At 47.8% G+C, this 19539-nt stretch overlaps 1 protein-coding gene across 15 annotated transcripts in view; it reads left to right on the forward strand.

Annotated features, from left to right (window-relative positions):
• The window catches only part of ACTR3B (actin related protein 3B), a 107474-nt gene extending 88513 nt beyond the window's left edge, over window positions 1-18961 (forward strand). For 5 of the 15 annotated variants that reach the window (XM_082398989.1, XM_082398988.1, XM_082398991.1 and 2 more), the window contains 4 exons: window positions 957-4649; window positions 15755-15810; window positions 16383-16594; window positions 18698-18961. The gene's annotated coding sequence lies outside the window, so the exon portion shown is untranslated. The remainder of the gene's footprint in view (window positions 1-956; window positions 4650-15754; window positions 15811-16382; window positions 16595-18697) is intronic. The other 10 variants (XM_082398981.1, XM_082398995.1, XM_082398996.1 and 7 more) reach the window with 4 other exon arrangements.
• The last annotated feature ends 578 nt before the right edge of the window (window positions 18962-19539 follow it).

The following is a 19539-nucleotide window of genomic DNA, read 5'->3' on the forward strand; positions in this document are numbered from 1 at the left end:
AGTGATTCAGTTATACATATATATATATATATACATTCTTTTTCATATTCTTTTCCATTAGGGTTTATCACAGGATATTGAACATAGTTCCCTGTGCTCTACAGTAGGACCTTGTTGTTTATCCATCCTACATATAATAGTTTGCACCTGCTAATCCCAACCTCACACTCCATCCTTCCCCCAACCTCCTCCCCCTTCCCCTTAATCTTAAGTTGTTCAAGCACACCATTTAAACACGGGTAAATGACCTTGGCCTCTAGCTTTCATGTCCTCAGACCCCTTCCTCTTCAGCTTCTGGACCCCTGACATTGATGCTGATCTCTCTTCACGGTCATCTCTGCCTGATTCACCTTCCCGTGGGTTTACTGCTCAACTCTCGAGCTGTATGTCAAATGCCTTGATGGTTGCAATCGTACTCTACTTTGTAAAATTCAATAATAAATAGTAATGATAGCCATAGGTAGCATTTACAGTGTACCAGGTCCGTACGTGGATCCATTTAATCCTATTATAAGTGAGGACAGGCTCTGCATCTCTTGAGTGTTTGCTGTGTGCCAGACACTGAACCAGGCCATTCACCATAGATTGATTATATCATCCTCAGATCTTCCGAGGGCCTAGTGTGTTGTTTTTTTTAAAATTGAAGTAAAGTTGATTTACAATGTTGTGTTTCAGGTGTACAGCAAAGTGATTCAGTTATACATATATATACACATATCAGTCTTTTCAGATTCTTTTCCATTATAGGTTATTACAAAATATTGAGTATAGTTCCCTGTGCTATACAGTAAGTCCTTGCTGTTTATCTATTTTATATATAGTAGTCTGTGTATATGTTAATCCCAAACTCCTAATTTATTCCTCCCCCGCCCCTTTCCCCTTTGGGAACCATAAGTGTGGGTCTATTTCTGTTTTGTATATAAGTTCACTTGTATCTTTTTTTTTTTTTTTTTTAGATTCCACATCTAAGCGATATCATATGATATTTATCTTCCTTTGTCTGGGCCTAGTGTTCTTATTCGCATTTTACAGATGAACAAACAAAGAGGTGGGCTGGGGCCTCGTCAAGCAGGGAGCGAGGAGGAGGAGAAGGACTTAAATATACCGGGTCCTCAACCCAGGACCACAGACTGCCGGTCCCCAGGGACCTCCAGAACGGCAAGACCACACATTTCTGTCGTGCGATCCCCTCAGTCTTAGGTACTTTGTTACGACAGCCCTAGCAAACAAATACAGTATTCATGGTTCAGATTCTCAGAAACGCTGGTGACTCCAAACCACCCCCAACGGCCTGTGTGCTGACTTTGACCACAGCAGCCTGTGATCCGTGGGGTCACATGCCGGGCTGCTTCGTAGAACCTTCCATGAACTTTCTCCTTGAATTGACCGGCGATTCTGGGGGTGGAGGGTTCTCAATATCTGCCCAACTAGCTTGGAAAAGAGGGAGAAGACCAGAACTTTGCTTAAGCCTAGAACAAATATCTTCCCTTGGATGTCATCCGATGCCTTTTATTTAAAATTTTTTTTGACTTTATTTTTTTATTTTTTAATATAATTTTAAAGGGTACACTCCATTTACAGTAATTACAAAATATTGGCTCTATTCCCCGTGTTGAACAATACATCCTCGTAGCCTGTCTTTCACTCAGTAGTTTGCATGTCCCACTCCCCCATCCCTATATTGCCCCTCCCCTCCCTCTCCCCACTGGTGACCACTAGTTTGTTCTCCATAGCTGTGAGTCCTGCTTCTTTGTCCGTTATATTCACTGGTTTGTTGTATTTTTTAGAGTCCACATATAAGTGATGTCATACAGTATTTGTCTTTCTCTGTCTGACTTATTTCACGTAGCACAACACCAATAATAATAATAATAATGACATGGATTGGTTTAAGCACTTATACTCTGCCAGGCACAGTTCTAAATGCTTTCTGTGATCAATTCCTCTAATTCTGACAAAACCTTGTGAATTGCTATTGTCATGCCCTGTTTTTACAGATGGTCAAACAGAAGCATGAAGAGGCACTTGCTGACTAGCATATACTTAATAAACCACGTTGATTTTATTTTTTTGCACCTGAAAGGCCTTAAAGATTAGTATTTGGTTTTGGTTTTTGTTTTCACTATTCAAATAAAATAATTCTGGCCCTCATCTCCAAAATTTGTGGGAGGTTTGGCATCTCATTGATATTTTGATGATTCTGTGGGCCGAGGGGGATATATGCTCACATTTTTCCATGCATAGAAGTTGAAAATACTTATTTTAAAATTAGGGATGGTGATAGAAAGGAAGCTGGGTGGAGACAAATCAATTAAGAACTTGGAAAGCCAGCTCAAGTAATCTGCCATATTCATATTCATCAATACCTTGCCCCAGCAAAAACATAAGCTACGCTGTACGTAATGAGATACTGTTCACATTTGGATTAAGGGATGGGTTTGCCAGGAAGCTGACTGGGGTGCTGATCTAGAATATATATTTAGACAATATTTAAGTAACTCAGAAACACAGTACCCGCTTCCCCGTATCCTGACATAATGAACAAAATGTAAATTATTAGCCCCATTCATGTGATAGTAGACTCATAAAAAAATTCATTGCCATCCACTCCAAACAGGGTAAAATGTTATATGATGCTCAAGGCATTTAATGAATGTCTTATTTGGAATATAAAGAGATATAATATGTTTACTAATAGAAAAGTCATTTCTTTCCACCTTTGCTAAATATGCGCTGGTCGAATGTTAAAGACTTGCTCTGAAAGGGCTTCATAGTCCTAATTTTCCGGGCAGAACTTCATTTCTCTGTCTAGCTCTGTTTCACAGTGCACTGGGCTGGCCCCCAGCAGTGTCTGTGTTGATGTGCCCTCTTACCTCTCTTTCTGTACACCTTCCACATTCTGAGACCCCCCCATTGCTATTCCTCACATACCTGGCTTCCTAAAGCTGCTTTTGTGACCCTGAAGATTGCCCCAGTCAGCTTTCAAATGGGGTCACCAGAAAAAAATACAGGACACCCAGTTAAATGGAAATTTCTGATAAACAACAAATAATTTTTTAGCATAACTATGTCCCATGCAATATTTGCAGCACATTCCAAACATCGTATGGGAGAAACTTATACTAAAAAGTTATTCATTGGTTACCTTAAACTTTGTTGCATCTGGCAATTTTCCTTGCCCTGGTAGACCTCAGTAGTGATTCTGAGTAATTTCTTGGTAGAAAGGTGTGTGTGTGTGTGTGTGTGTGTGTGTGTGTGTTTGTGGAGGAAGTGTATAAATGACTGCTTGATTGGGTTTATAATTTATATCTTTGGTTTATAATTTAACAACAAAATCATCTCTTAGTGAAAACAAGAATATGAATGGTAAGCCCACTGTACAGAATGCTGTCCTGTACACGACATCACTGGACACTTTGACGGTGCCTGTGAGAGGCGTGTCTCTTTTCCTTTATCAGTGAGCACACAAGAAGGTCAAGTGCCTGTTCTCCACATCCTGCTTCTCCAAACCATAGGAAGCTTTCTTTTGGTTCAACCCACTCATGCCTTCCATTATAGTACATAACGGTGTTTAAAAGACCTGAGCTGAAAATCTGGAGGCCAAGATTTCAATCCTGGGTCCTCACTTATTGTGTGAACCTCAGTGTATTCCTTAACCTCTGACCCTCAGTTTCCTGGTCCCCAAACGGAGGATGTAAATTGAACTGTCGAGGTTGCCGGGAGGGGGAAAGCTGATAGGGATGCGAGAGTGTGAGATGGACCGTCTCTGGGTACTTGGTCCTTCGCTCTCTTCCCTGCCTCAAGATGTGTGATTCCCGACGCCCGCGGTCAGTCTGACCCTTGGAAGCAGCTTTCCAGGCCGCGTGTCCCATAGGCGGACACCAGAGGGCGCCCCAGCACCGCCGACCGCTCTGCTCCTGGGCGGCTCGCGGATTCTGGCTCCGGGCTGAGCGCCGGGGGAGCGGGGCCCCGCGTGGCTGCAAAGTGCTGCGCTCACGACCCATCCTCAGAGGGCAGTTCCGAGCTGAAATCCGAGGGAAGGGAGGACAGATTACATGCATTAACCCTTCCAGGTTATTGAAAAACCTTATCACAGCACGGAGTGGTAATGAACCAAATGGGATTTGGGTGACAGAGAGCGAACTATTTTACGATTTTACCTTCAGAGAGGGTGTGCCCCTAAAACCCTCTTGGCTCTTTGGAAGCAAGAACTCAGAGCCAAGGGCCAAGCCTGGGTCCAAGGGCCCCCCCTCTCCCTGCTGGCCGCACACCCAGCTTCCTCACTGTGGAATTCACCCGGGAGGTGGACCCAGATGCCTGAACCCAGGAGGGCTGAGGTGACTGTCACCAAATCCTCGTGCGGGGGGTCCAGGATCCTCCCTGTCTCAGGGCTACAAATTTTTCTCTCTCTCTCGCCTTCTCTCTCTCTCTCTCTCTCTCTCTATCTGTCTCACCGCCCCCCCCCACCCAGTGCCTCACCCACCAGAAGCCGCAAATCAGAGGGGGGCAAGGGGCTGCACCCCAACTGTAGGATTGATCCCGATGGTGAGAAAGAGGTCAGCTCAGCACAGGAGTTAGTGTGCACGATGGCGATTCTGAATAAGGAAGAGGAAATAGGGTCAGTACTCACTGCTTAAGAAGGCATGAAGGTGTGTCATCCATTTAAGAAAGCTTTTAGCTTAAAATGGATAAAATAAGGTTTTGGTGAATGGATAAATGGAACTAATTGAGTCATCTAGAAATTTTATGTAAGGGACCATAGCTGAGAAGTTGCTGTGTTGATTCGTAAAGACAAAGGTCCTCTGTACTTTGCCGGCTTTAATGGATGGTAAGGATGAAAACGTTTCCGCAGTGCCTCTGGGAGTGAGCATTATCAGGGAGCGGGCACGGGTGGGTGCATGGGGATGGAGAGACGGCAGGAGGGTCCCTCCCCTCCATCCGCCCGAGATGCGTCCCCCTCCTCTCCCTTCTCCATCCATCCCCTGTTTCTAGCATCCGCTTTGCACCGTGGTGTGTGAGCCTGGATCAGAGAAACCCCATCCTTCACTTGCTACACCCAAGGCGCCCACCGCCACAGTGATGGGCTGGAGCTGCCTTACCATCTCACCTTGAATGCACAGGTGCCCAGAAGGAAATATTCAGCACCTTCTCGACCCTTGAGATTTTGTAGTCTTACTAGGAAAACTATATACGTTAATATGTGATCAAGGTTAAGCCTCTGATCTATCTACAAATGCTGCAGGATTTCAGAGGAGAAATGAGAGTGAAAAGATGGTATTTGGCCAGGCTTTCGCTGTCAGGTGAAATATTTTGGAGGGGAGCCCAGGTGGGGTGCTGGAGCCAGCATTATTCTCAGTTGGAGAGATTGGGGGTGAGCCGCAGTGCACCCCACCAGCAGGATGATGTAGAGAAATGACCTTCTTTTACACAAGGCACTTTTTATCGGACAGGAGGGCTGAGCACGCAAACACCACTTCTCAGAGAACAGACCAGTGCGCCAAGGTATAGGAATGTGATCCCACCTGCTGGCTGTTTCACTTGTCTTCATACGAGTCTAAGACTGACCAGCAGATTTAACAGAAGTTCTTTCAAAAGAGCATCTAATCCACACCAGGTTTTAAATACGAAAACCAGAACATTTAGTGGGCTATATTCTACGGACTTTTATGCCATATACACATCTTAGGCACAGAGCTACGGCTTTTGAAATACATACAGCACTGCCTGATCTATGCCCTTGGGTTGTGCAGTCTTGTCCTTGGCGATCTGGAGAAATTGGAAGGTTCTTCGTCACCAGCAGGCTGTGGGCAGCACTGGAGATAAGAGGTCTGCACAGCTCCTTGTGGCCACAGGGACTCGTTGGATCGCGGGGTGGAGGATTAGTTCTATTGTCCTAAAGATAACGGGAGATGAGGCGATCCCTTACTTGTAGGATATTTAATTCAAGGCAACCAATATTTGTTAGATGCCCTTTCTAGAGACAGTGTGCCTAGTAATGAGTGAGAGTTGGACTCTGTTCCCTCAGGGAGTGTGGTGCGTGCTGTGACGCACCACGTACATCCCCCCCCCCGCCCCCCGCCCCCCCCCCCAGTGATGAAGGTCTCAGCTCCATCCCCCATGGGGACGCCTGGGCCGCAGAGTGCCTCCCCAAGGTCACATCCATTTCCTGGACCCCTGTTCTCCCTCCCATCCCCCCTCCAGTGACTCGCTGAAGTGGGGGGAGGGGGGTAACAGAGTCACTGCCCTCTGGCCTCAACTTGGGTCAACTCTGAAGGGTGGTCCCTGACCCACAGCCTCCACCCAGGGTCAGCTGAAGTCTTATTTACACTGCATCCGGCTTGACCCCTCCCTCTTCCCAGTGCTCCCCTCCCCTCCCCTTTCCTCCCCTTCCCTCCCCTTCTCTCCCCTTCCCTCCCCACCCCCATCACCACCTCCTTCCCCATCCACATCCCCATCTCCACCTCCACCTCCACCTCCATCCCCATCTCCATCCCCACCTCCATCCCCATCCCCATCCCCACCTCCACCCCCACCCCCATCCCTATCCCCACCCCCATCCCCAACCCATCCCCATCTCCATCTCCGTCTCTATCTCCATCTCAGAGTTGGCCTCCCAGGACCCATTCTGACAAAGTGGCTTATGGTTTCACAGAGGAGACGGCCCTGTGCTCACGTGATGGCTGTGTGGTCTGCTAGTGCAGAGGTGTGTACGCCAGAGACTAGGGAGAGAGGAATTTCCCCTCTTGGGGGGGGCGTCACATCAACCTGAAACTTTATTACTTTTAAGGATGTAGGAGCGCCCCAGGTGGCCTTGAATGAAGAGGCAAAGGCACAGAGGCTGGTGTGCAGAGGGAGGTGAGCTCTGCAGCCAGAGGTTGGGCTGGCCCGGCACGAGGAGGGCGTGGAGAGAACAGGCAGGACCCATGGAGCCTTGGGTGCCATGCTCGGGGCTTCACCCTGTAGCCAGCGGAGGCCATGGAAAGACTGCAAGCAGCAGAGGAATGTGAGCTTATTTCTCTGTAAGAAAGACCATCATTGTAGCACAGCATGAACTGGGGTTGGGAAGGCAGGTTTCCCACCGAGAGCTGGAGGCCCCAGATCACTCCTCTCTGCTGATTCAAATGCCTCCAGGCCTCTAAGATACAACTGGGATGCCATCTCCTGTGAATGGATGTCTCCTTTCCTTAATGCCACCAGACCCCCTGGTGTGTATCACACAACTCCACACGTTCTCCTGTGGATTCCCGTACAGCCCCTGTAAGTCCGTCAGTCATGGGGTGTGCCATTGGTCATAGGGTATGCCACTGGCTACAGGTTGTGCCAGTGGTTATAAGGTAGGCCTCGGTCATAGGGTATGCCAGTGGTTCTAGGGTGCGCCATATTTGAGGCTGCCTCTGCTCTCTGGACCAGATCACACTTTGACTTCTTTTAATCACAGTGAGAGAGAAATTTTAAGACACCAAGATATAGAAACTGGCTCATGTGTTTGGAAGACCCTGTATGTTCTACCAAGGGCAGTGGTCGGAGAGTTTCCAGCTTGTTCTGCTTCTCGGCCCTGCCTCCAGAGGGGGACTTAGAATTGTCTGAGCAGGGACTTCCCTGGCGGTCCAGTGGTTAGGACTTCGCCTTCCAATGCAGACGGTTCGGGTTCCATCCCTGGTCGGGGAGCTAAGATCCCACATACCTCGTGGCCAGAAAACCAAAACATAAAACAGAAGCAGTATTGTAACAAATTCAATAAGACTTTAAAAATGGTCCACATAAAAAAAAAAAAACTTTAAAAAAGAATTGTCTGAGCGGCGCTCTGCCCCGGGGGTGCACACAGAGGCACACAGAGCAACAGAAGAGGGGCTTTCTCACAGGACGGGCAGACAGAAGCCTGGCCCCCTCGTCAGCAACACCACAGAGGGGTTCTCTCCATTTCTGTCATGTTTTTAGCCATTAGAGACTTGAGGTGAAAACCAAGGACAACTGCTTTACCTTATTCGGAGCACAAAGGGTGCATCTCTCCCTGATCTGTGACTTTTCTCAAGGGAGAGATTGTCGATGTTGGAGAAATCCAATGACCGCTTTCTTTTCTCTCTAATCTGTACATATCAGAACATGCAAGCAGGGTTTCCTTCCTCAGGGCCGGTAATTAGGAGATAAGCATGTGTTTGTATTTTCCGTTGGATGAGGGCCTGTCTTCCTAGAGAAGGCTGGCACCTGGGTGGACCTTGCCGTCAGCTCTGTTGGTGTCACTTGCTCCAGGAGGGAGGAAAAAGGATTACGTAGCAGTTGGGGGGTTCCATCCCTTTTGGGAGTTTTCCAAGTAGTTACCATTATATGATTTATTTCATCTTCAAATTTTATTGAGGACCTACTATATGCCCATGTATCAGTCTCCTAGGCCTGCCACAAAAAACTACCACAGACTGGGTGGTTTAAACAACTCAGATTTATTGTCTCCTGGTTCTGGAGGTGGGAAGTCCCATATCAAGGTGTCTGCTGGGTTGGTTCCTTCAGAGGCCTTTCTCTCCTCAGCTTGTAGACACGTGTCTTGATCTTTACATAAATGCATGTCTGCCTGTCTTGTATGCACGTCTGACTCTGTGTTCGAATTTCCCCTTTTGATAAGGACACCAGCCATCTTGGATGAGGGCTCCCCTACTGACCTCATTTTAACTTGATTTGCTTTGTAAAGACCCTATTTCCAAATAAGACCATGTCATGAGGTACTGGGGTCAGGGATCCGAAATACGCATTTCAGGGAGGACCCAGTTCAATCCCCAACAGCTGGCGGGGTGTGAAGTCCTTCTTTCCCCTTTGCCCCATGTTTGGGGGTGTCTTGGCCTATATTTATATCTATGCCTAAATCCATATAATTTGCAAGAGCGCATGCATGCTTCCCCAAACCGTGCAAGTGACGGGTGGAATTTCGTTCCTGTAACAGGTCAGCATCGTGACCCATAAGCCCAGGAAGAGTGAAGCGGACGCCGGGTGGCCAGCACTGCCGGGCTGCCGGCCTGGCCTCTGCCCACAGGTGCACATGCATGGCCAGAGTCTCCCTCATAAAGGACGTCCCTCCCTTGGACCTTAATTTCTCTCCGGAGCTGGAGGCCCCATGCTCAGCACCTCTGCTCCAAGCTCTTAAGCACGACTCAGATCACTCTTTTGTGTCCTTTCCAAAATTAAAAGAACCTTCTCGGTCAAGCCTGCAGTCAATGACATCTTTTCTGGTGGCAAAGAGTAAACCACGTCTGACATCTGTGATTCTAACGCGCGCTCTGTGCCGTGCGGCCCCTCCCCCGCCTTCTCCAGGGAGCCCGCTTGGGGCTGAGCCACCCGGCCCCCCAGCGAGGACCCAGCGTGGACCGGGCTTTCCTGCAGATCTCCCCCACGGGAGGGGGAGGGGAAGGCGAGGGGCGCGTGGAGCTTTAGGGATAAGTTGTGGATTTTCTTGCAGACATTTTGGCAACTGTCTGCCAGTGTAGTTTAAATGGTTTTCTCTTCTTCTTTTTAAAAATTTATTTATTTATTTATTTATGGCTGCGTTGGGTCTTCGTTGCTGCACGCGGGCTTTCTCTAGTTGCGGTGAGCGGGGGCCGCTCTTCGTTGCGGTGCACGGACTTCTCATTGCCGTGGCTTCTCCTGTTGCAGAGCACGGGTTCTAGGCACACGGGCTTCAGTAGTTGTGGCACGTGGGCTCAGTAGTTGTGGCATGTGAGCTCAGTAGTTGTGGCACGTGGGCTCAGTAGTTGTGGCTCGCAGGCTCTAGAGTGCAGGCTCAGTAGTTATGGCATGCGGGCTCAGTAGTTGTGGCACGTGAGCTCAGTAGTTGTGGGACGTGGGCTCAGTAGTTGTGGCGCATGGGCTTAGTTGCTCCGTGGCCTGTGGGATCTTTCTGGACCAGGGCTCGAACCCCTGTCCCCTGCATTGGCAGGCGGATTCTCAACCACTGCGCAACCAGGGAAGCCCCTAAACTGTTTTAAAAAATTAAATCCTGTCCAAAGTTTCCAGTGTTGAGCCGCAGACGGTGTGTTGGTTTCAAGCTGTTTTTCAGGATGATCTACTCGGAACTGGATCTGTAAGAATCAGCCTGGCCGAGCTGGGAGGGCCGGCCAGGCGCGGGAGTGAAGTCAGCCGTGTGTGCCTAGCTCCCGTCCCATCCGTCACCCGTAGCCCCGGGACCGTGGGGACAACTGGCAGCCTCAGAGAAGCTCACAGAGTCTGCGTTTCTGACCCGACTGTGCATCTACTTGACCAGCTCTCAGATAAGACAACCGTGCAGCTTCCTTGTAGAATTACATCCTTCTAGCATTTTCTACTGGAAATCTCTGAAGAGATTCTGAGAATGAACAGCTTCTTGGTGCAAAGATTCTCATCAGACTGTTTATTCCCTCTCTACCCATGAAGTATGTCTGGAATAAAATTAGAGCCAATCGTGTGTCTGGCTACAGTCACCTGGTTAAAGCACTCGGTCATTGGGCGGTTGTCACTCAGAAGGTGGTTTCAGAGACCCTCCCCCCCCCCCCTACAAAGCCACCAAAGAGCATATTTCCCACCGCCCCCTCTTGTGCATTCGTTATTTTATTTATGTCCCTAAAAATGGCCACCAGGTTCCCTAAGTCTCCATCACTGTATTTGCTTCTACTCTTGGGGAGGGAGAGAGACAGTGTGATGGGGGAAGCGGAGGTGGGGGGGGAGGAGGCGATCTGAAAGTGGCGGTGTGACATGGAGAAGGCCTCGGGGCACCTGGTGGTGAGGGACGTGTCCTGGGAACCAGTGATGCGCTCAGGAGGCCGGAGAGGCAGGGCTGGTAGGGGAGGGCACGGGGGAGGGCAGGTGCTCAGGAGAGGTCGAGCCCTGCCACCCTCCGGGTGGGGAGATGGGCCTTGGGGAATCTGTAGGCAGCTGCGGGGCAGTGGATGGGAGGATGGGGTTGAGGGGCTCGTGGTGATGTGAAGAAAGGGAGGGTCTTCTCCAGCTTTGGCCCTGCCGGAGCTCCTGGACCCTCGCTGAGTGGCCGGACACCGGGCTCCCGGCTGCGGGCGGGTCAGCGTGTCCCCCATGCAAGGGGCCTGCTTTTAAGTGCTCACGTATTCCAGGAGGTCACGTTCAAAGCAGGCATGGACCACCATTCCGAAAATATAGTCCATGGATTCCCTTACTTTTGGGGAGCAGTCATACCCCACTGTGAGTTTGTGGCCTGTTATGAATGGCGTGGAACGTGGAGGCTCCTCACGGTGGACCCCACGCCCTGAGCGACCCTGACACTCCCCAGCCCAGGCCCCGGCTGGCTCACCTCCTCCAGGTCCTCTCCATCACCTTTTCTTCCAAACCCGCATGTCCCCTGTCCCCCGAGGATGTTGCTCAGTGGGTTGTTAGCCGTCTGACAGACTCGGGGCAACACTGACCTTCTGACCTGGGGTTATGACCTCAGGATGGTGACTTTGGACATCAGCCCGACTGCGAGTTGGCTTGGTTTCTCTGTATTTCAATTGTCGTGTGCCGTGTCAGCCAACGCCTGGCTATTCCAACAGTCCCACGTTGCCGGGTCTGTCTCCGTAACAGGGCCCTGGCTGGCCCTGACCTGCAGGGTGGCCATGGGACTGAAACGCAGACACAGCTGGTCCTTGCTTTACGTGACAGGCGTGTTCCTGGAAAGCCACACATTGCAGCAGATTTTCCCATGAAAAGTAATGGCAGATGAGGCGGTCCTAGGTGTGTCCCTCTACATTTTTCTACTAACAATCAGTAGAACATTTCCCACTATTATTTGTAACAATAGCATACGTTAAGTGACAATGAAAATACATAACACACAGTGTGGGCGCTAAGAGGTGGGGTTCTGAAGTGGGGCTGGGATCAAATTCCAACCTTTTCATTTCCGGTCAAGAGATCTTTGGTGAGTTAGTTCACCTCCTCTGTGCCTCACTTTCCCACCTGTCAGATGGAGGTCATAATAATTGCTACTTCATAGGGTTGTCTGAGAATTCAAAAGGTGTACATTCCTGGCTCATTGTAAGTGCTCGATAACTTTTAGTTAAAGGTGTTCCCTGTAAAACGAAAGGGATAAAGAAATATGCGTGTGGCTTCCTTTGGTTGTAGAGGTCTGTAGGGCTTGCTGGAAAGACACAGACGACCCTGGGGAAAACAGGGGGGTGACTGGTGGTCGAGGAAGGAAAACATCACAGGGAAAGGAAGGGGGAATAGAAGGAGAGAAGGGCCACCGTGACATCACTGACACGTCACGATGACATCATCAAACAGTGGTGTTGCACTGTTGGTGGGAATGTAAATTGGTGCAGCCACTATGGAGAGCAGTATGGAGGCTCCTGAAAAAACTAAAAATAGAACTACCATATGATCCTGCAATCCCACTCCTGGGCATATATCCAGACAAAACTATAATTCAAAAAGACACATGCACCCCTATGTTCATAGTGGCACTATTCACAATAGCCAAGACATGGAAGCAACCTAAGTGTCCATTGACAGATGAATGGATAAAGGAGATGTGGTACATATCTGCAATGCAATATAAAAAAAGAATGAAATATTGCCATTTGCAGCAACATGGATGCAACTAGAAATTATCATACTAAGTGAAGCAAGTCAGAAAGAGTAGAAGACAAACACCATACGATACCACTTATATGTGGAATCTAAAATATGACAGAAATGAGCATATTTACAAAACAGAAACAGACTCACAAACACAGAGAACAGACTTGTGGTTGCCAAGGGGGAAGGGAGAGGGGGGAGGAAGGATTGGGAGTTTGGGATTAGCAGATGCAGACTATTATACAGAGAATGGATAAACAACAAGGTCCTACTGTACAGCACAGGGAACTGTATTCAGTATCCTGTGATAAACCATAATGATAAAGAATCTGAAAAAGAATGTGTGTATATGTATACCAGAACCCGTTTGCTATACACCAGAAATTAACACAACATTGTAAATCAACTGTACTTCAAAAAAACAACTGCGCTGCAGAAGGAGATGGTGCTGTGACTTCTTGCAGCTCCGACGCACCCACAGAGCAGAGATGAGGCCACAGTCTTCTCATCACGTGACTCCCTGGCCCCCTGACTCCCAGCAAAGGCTGCCCGATTGATTTCTCCTTGCTCACATCTCTTTATAACATCAAATTTAAATCAAAGAGAAAACCTTGTGTAATTTCCTGGAACCAGAGCTTCCTGAAGATTTCCGGACTTGTTGTCAGGCAGGCAGGCAGGACAGGAGAGAAGCCAGTCCCACCGTGCAGCCGTGGGAATCCCACGGAGCCGGGGACCGCAGGAGCAGGAGGTCTCCAGGGGTGAGGGCACGCCCGGGAGGGGTGTCACGCCCTAAGCCCTGCAGCCCTGGCGGCTCCCTGCCGTCCTGCGGATCAGCCCACGTGCACGGGCTTCAGAGGTTTCCAAAGCTTAAATGAAAACTGCCCAACGAGTGGAGGACTGTTTACCATCCGCTCCAGACGCCTCTCCCAGGGGCCTGTTGGCAAGGTGCGAGCTGGGAAGAGTATTTCCCACTGCTTTCCAAAACGAATGCTCACACTTCCATTTTAACTTTACTTGCATAGCTGGCAAGAAGAAAGAGCTAGACCCGTAATCTGAGAGATTTTGTAAGCTAGCAAGAGAATGGATTCAGTTTACATAGAGGCAATTTTACTCAGAAGCGATCGGTTAGGTCAAAGTTACTGGGTTAATTTTAGCAAGTTGGTAAGTGAATTCAATTTTCTATGGCAAACATCGTTCCTAACTCTAAGAGGACAGGCATGATTTTCTGCAAAAGCGTATTCTAAGATTTCTTCTAACAAACATTTAAGGGGATCTTGAGTTAATCTAGGTTTCAGGTTATAGGTAGGTAATGAGGACAAATTCTCTGAAGATGGAGCTAATGATGATCAGCCATAGAGCATGTCCAATTTGACCTTAAAGGAAACTTTGTCCCCCTTGGCAGGGAATATATTTTGTTCTGCCGCAAAGCATGTGGCTGTAACATGAATGAACAAGGTGCAAGTGGCAAACAGGAGAATGTTTTCCATATCATTCAGAAGTCACATTTTTATCAGTGATTTTTCCTAGCGTGCAAACTAGTGAAAGAAGAGCACGGAAGCTCCAACGAAGCAGAAGAAAAGGGAACAATAAAGATAAGAAGAGAAATCAGCGACCTAGACGGCAGATAAACAAGAGAGAAAATCAATGACACTGGAAGTTGCTTCTTGGAAAAGATCAACCAAATTGATAAATCTCTAGCAAGACTGATTGGGAAATAAAGAGATAAGGCCCAAATTACCAGTGTCAGGAGTAAGAGGGAAATATCCTACATGATAAGGATAAGAGAATATTTTGAACAATTTATGCCAAAAAAATCCACAAATTCCACAACTTAGATAAAAATGGGTAAATTTCTTGAAAGACAAACTATCAAAACTCACCCAAGAAGGAGTAGATATACTGAATCACCCTGCATTTATTAAAAAATTGAATTTGTGGTTAAAAACCTTCACATAAAGAAAACTATAGCCTTAGTGGTGAAGTCTACCAAAATTTAAGGAAGACGTAATACCAATTCTAAACAAACTTTCAGAAAACTGAAGAGGAGAGAATACTTTCCAAATCATTCTCTAAGTCTGGTATTACATTGCTACCCAAACCAGAAAAAGACAATACAAGAAAATAAAACCACGGACCGATAGACATGATGAACTCAGATGTTCTTAACACAACTTTAACGTTTGAATCTAAAAATATATAAATATATAATACATCATGGCCAAAAGGGATTCATCCCAGGAATGTGAGATTGGCATTTAAAAATCAACATAATCCCATTTGTTTATTTTTGCTTTTATTTCCTTTGCTTTAGGAGACAGGTAAAAAAAAATTGCTATGATTTGTGCCAAAAGTGTTCTGCCTCTGCTCTATTCTAGAAGTTTTATGGTTTCAGGTCTTACATTTAGGTCTTTAATCCATAATAAAATCTCTTTGCAAACTCAGGAGAGAAGTGTGGAAGGCTGAATAATGCCCCCCAAAGATGTCCAGTTCCTAATCCCTGGTACCTGAGGATGTTAACCTTATATGGCAAAAGGGACATTACAGATACGATTAAGTTCAGATCTTAAAGTGGGGCAGTTACCGTGGATAATCTAGGTGGACCCTAAATGTATCCCAAATGTCCTTGTAAGAAGGAGCCAGAGGGAGACTATTAGGTTGCAGAAGAAGACAATGTGACAGTCGAAGCAGGTGCTATCCTGCTTGCTTTGAAGATGAAGGCAGTTGCTGTGGCTCATTCCAGAAGGAATGAGCCCTTGAAGCTGGAGAAGGCAAGGAAAGAGATTCTCCCCTAGAGCCTTGGATGGAGCATGGCTTTAGCAGCACCTTGATTTGAACCAGTCCTGGTTTTTGACTTCTAAACTCCAGAACCGTAAAAGAAGCTATGTGTGTTGTTTTAATTCACCGTTTGTGATCATTTGTTATAGCAGCCATAGGAAACTCATACAGGGAGAAAACTTTATATGAAAAAAAGCATCTGTCCAAGGGGGGGACCCTGCAGTAGACATCCTAGCTGTATTGGTTTGCTAGGGCTGCTGAACAAAGCGCTGTAGACAGGGTGGCTTACACAAGAGGATTTGTCTTACAGGTCTGGAGGCTGAGCTTCAGGTGTTGGCAGGGCTGGTTTCTGAGGCTGGTTGGGAGAAGCTGTTCCAGGCCCCTCTCCTGGCTGCTGGTGGTTCGCTGGTCTTTGCTGTTCTTTGCCTTGTAGATGTGCCGCCTGGACTACATGACAGACCCAATAAAACCCTGGACACCACGGCACAGGTGAGCTTCCCTGGTTGGCAACACTTCCCATGCGTTGTGTTGTCACACACTTGCTGGGAGTTGTGTGTTCTCCTGTAACTGCACTGGGAGAGACACCTGCAAGCTTGGGGCTGGTTCCTCCACCCATGACCTTTTCTCATCGCTGGTTTTAATCTGTATCTTTTCTTTACCATAAACCATAGCCACAAGGATACCAGCTTTTCCTGAGTCCTGTGGGTCCTTTTCGTGAGTCATCAAGTTCGAGAGTAGTCTTGGGGACCCACTGACACAGATATATCACATAGACCCACACACACATCTTGGGTGAAAATGGAGTTCTATAGGCAATGATGAACCTCTATAGTCTTTGCTTGGGTAGTGCATGATAATAATGTGTTTTGGGTGCTGAGAATGGAATGGGAGTGTCAAGAGAATTGGCCTTGGGTGCATCAGCTCTATGGTCCAAGTCATGCTCTGTCTTGGTCCTGCAGCAGAGGAAGAATGAGAGGGCTGAGATTTGTTTCCCTGGTGATGGTGGCCACGTGGTCGTCTATCAATCGGCTATAGGTATCTCTCTTCCTGTCCTGTGATAGTGGCCACAGGGGCAGGTAACATCCGAGGCTTGGAGCTGACCAATGGATCCATAGAGAATTCGGTTCCTTCCCCCACTTCAGAACTCTGATGAAGTGCCATACTGTGGGTGTGAGATCTGTCTTCCCCGATGGCTGCCCAGAGGTGCTGGTGACACAACCCTGATGCGTGAGGAGAAAAGGCCCCATGGGATGACTTTGATCAACGAAGGAAGGTACATGCAAGGAGCCAGCATCCTCTCACTTCCTTCCCAGATAAATGGTTCCGAGATGCAGAGGTTCTAGACATTCCCATAACATCTCTTATGACTAAGCAACTAGGTGTGTTTTTCGTGAAAGTGTAGCCAGCTCTGAAAAGCATGACCTTTTATCTTCTTTCCCCTCTTCCCTACCTCGTTCCCCTTTCCCTGTCGCTCTTGCTTCCTTAAGGTTGCACCTGCAATCAAACGTGAGCACATCGTCTTTGCTCAGGCTCTGTTGTAGGGAATCTTGGCTAACACAGCATGCTATGATAATGGGATGGATTAAAGGAAGTTGTGATGAATGGAATTTTGCAAAACAACTTGCCTTCCTTGAGAGAGATGGCTACGTTGTCTGAGTCATCACAGAATGTGTGCTCCAGGGGTAACCTGGGCTTGGCAAGTGGCTCAATGTTTCCCAGCTCTTCAGGGTATGAGGACACTTTTTAACGTAAGGAAGTGTGTAGGTGCTCACATAATAACAGTTGAATGTTTAACATCAGTGCCAAAGTTCTTCTTTGCCTCTCCAGATGCACTCTTTGGCTTTCTCCATCTACTCTGAGCCCTGAGAGGTTGCCCTATATTGACTCACCAGGTCCTGGGCCCTAGGCTCCCCGTGGGGGTGGGGAGAGCCCAGAGGAGGATGAGGTCACGGTGTTAATTTCTCTGACCCCCTTCTGCTGTGGAGCTGCGACTGGCTACAGCCCCTGCTTCTCCCGCAGCTGTGTCTCCTCTTTGGGGTCTGGTGACAGCCCCTCCCCTGCCCCCTCATCTAGAGATGGAAGGCTCTCCACTGATCCTAGCTCTGGGGAGCATGACCATCTTTTCCTGATTTCCCTGGATTAACAGTCCTCTCATTAAACTCCTCAATCACCCCCTTGGAGTGTCCATTTATTTCCTTCTGGGACTTTGACTGATATAGTCTATCTTGAGCCAACTCACAGAGTCAGAAATATATCTGTAGGAATGTGTTTAGTGCATCTATATTTTGTAAGTCACAATAGCGTCACATATATTCCCCAAATTGTATGCACAATCATTACTATTTATTCAATATTCAATCAATGCTTGGTTTGAGTACAGATCTGTAGGCCCCTTGTAATTATTTCCTAGGCTCCCAGCAAGGATCCAGAGCTCTGAGCTTGGGAACCCCTGTCATAGATCATTGGAAGTTGAGGCATCAATCACCCTTGCCTTGAAAACTATTTGTGACTTAAATGTCGTGGTCCCCAACCTGGCTATAACAGAACCACCTTCTGAGTTTCACCCCTGACGATTAGTGACGTTTGAGATCAAGGATTTAAGTAACTGAGAGTTCCCCTACGAGGACTAGGCAGTTTGAGTCATAAAACGTTGGCTTTTGGAAATAAAGTTCAGCAATGGGAGTGAACGATTTACTAACGGTACCTTACATACCATCAGGGCACACAGAATTTCCAGCACTTCCTCTCTTCCTGGATACACAGGAAATGTTTCCCAGCCCCATGGCAATAACTAATCCCGGCCACTGGGCTGGGAGCAGACGTGGTCTGGGTCACCTGGGGGGAGCAGGTAAAGCTGCTGGGGGTTCTCCATGGGCTCTTCCCCTGATGCAGGGACTCTGACGTCACAGTCAGGTTGTGTCACAGGGAGCGAGCCATCCACACCCTCAGTGAACTTGGAGTGAGCGCAGAATAAACCTCATTGGGATAGTTTGGAACTGATTCTAAGCACAGCGAAACCGAGCTTCTCCTAACTGACTTATCATTGTTGAGATATTGCTCAACCATGATTACTTATAATTCTGAAACTATACTGCATCTTGGGAAAAGGCTTATAATACAAGGTTAAGTAAAACAAACAGACTACAAAATTGCATGTAGTTGATATATAGTCATTGAAAAATATGCACGTGGCCCACACTGGATAGAAATGTATAAAAGTGAAAATACGTGTCTAAAGGTGATGGGGATGATGAGTCATTCAAATGAAAAAAAACTTTGTCTTTGAAACTTCTTTAAAATCTTTGAAATGATTCTAATAGTTTCCTCTTTCTTCTTCTCCTTCTTCGCCTCTTCCTCCTTATTTTATTTTTCAAAGAACTGGGAAGTAGGCATTTCTTTATGGCAACGGCAAGATGAGTGGAATCTGCTGGTCCCGTGGGTGGAGATGGAGCTGGGAGGAGGGACCCCGCCAGGCTGTGCAGCCCGAGCTGGTGGCAGCTGCTCTGGAAGAAGGCTGTTTGGGTGCCGTGCAGTTCTTGGAGGATTTGAACGAGGTACTTAGAGTGTAAATCTAGACTTTCAGATTGGTTATTTTCATGCTGTTCACATTTTCCATAATTATTATGTCTTTTTAAAATCACTTTTGTCTACGTTCCATTTGATAACAATACGCCTACAGCAGTGGTTCTCAACCAGGGACAGTCTTGCCTCGGGGGACATCTAGCCAGGTCGGGAGATGTTTTTGGCTGTCATGACTGGTTGGGGGGTGTTATCTTGGTGGGTAGAGGCTGGGGCGGTGCCCGCACCCTACCAGGCACAGGCAAGCCCGCAACCAATATCTGTCGGGCTTGTGTGCCAGCAGTGCTACGGGTGGAGCCTGGCCTGAGGGTAAAGGAGGAAGGGTTTCTGTCCCTTCCTGCTGCCCAGGGAGTCCAAGACCTCAGGAAGGCACAGTTCGAGACCTCCAAGGGAAGGTGAAGGCTCGGGTGACCCCCACGTGTGCAGCCAGCTCCCCACCCCCAGGGTCCCTCCATCTGCTGCAGAGGGTTACACTTGCTTTCACAGGAGCCCTTTCTTCACTCCTCCCAGTGATCACATCTTTCTTCAGTGACAGGCAGGACTGTGGGTACCTGGGAATGGCACGTTCTGGGGAACAAGCAGAAAAGCTCATCTTTTTAAAAAAAATTTATTGAAGTATAGTTGATTTACAATGTTGTG

Source organism: Balaenoptera borealis (genome assembly GCF_965194805.1).
Source record: "Balaenoptera borealis genome assembly, chromosome: 7".
In the NCBI taxonomy this organism is placed as follows: domain Eukaryota; kingdom Metazoa; phylum Chordata; class Mammalia; order Artiodactyla; family Balaenopteridae; genus Balaenoptera; species Balaenoptera borealis.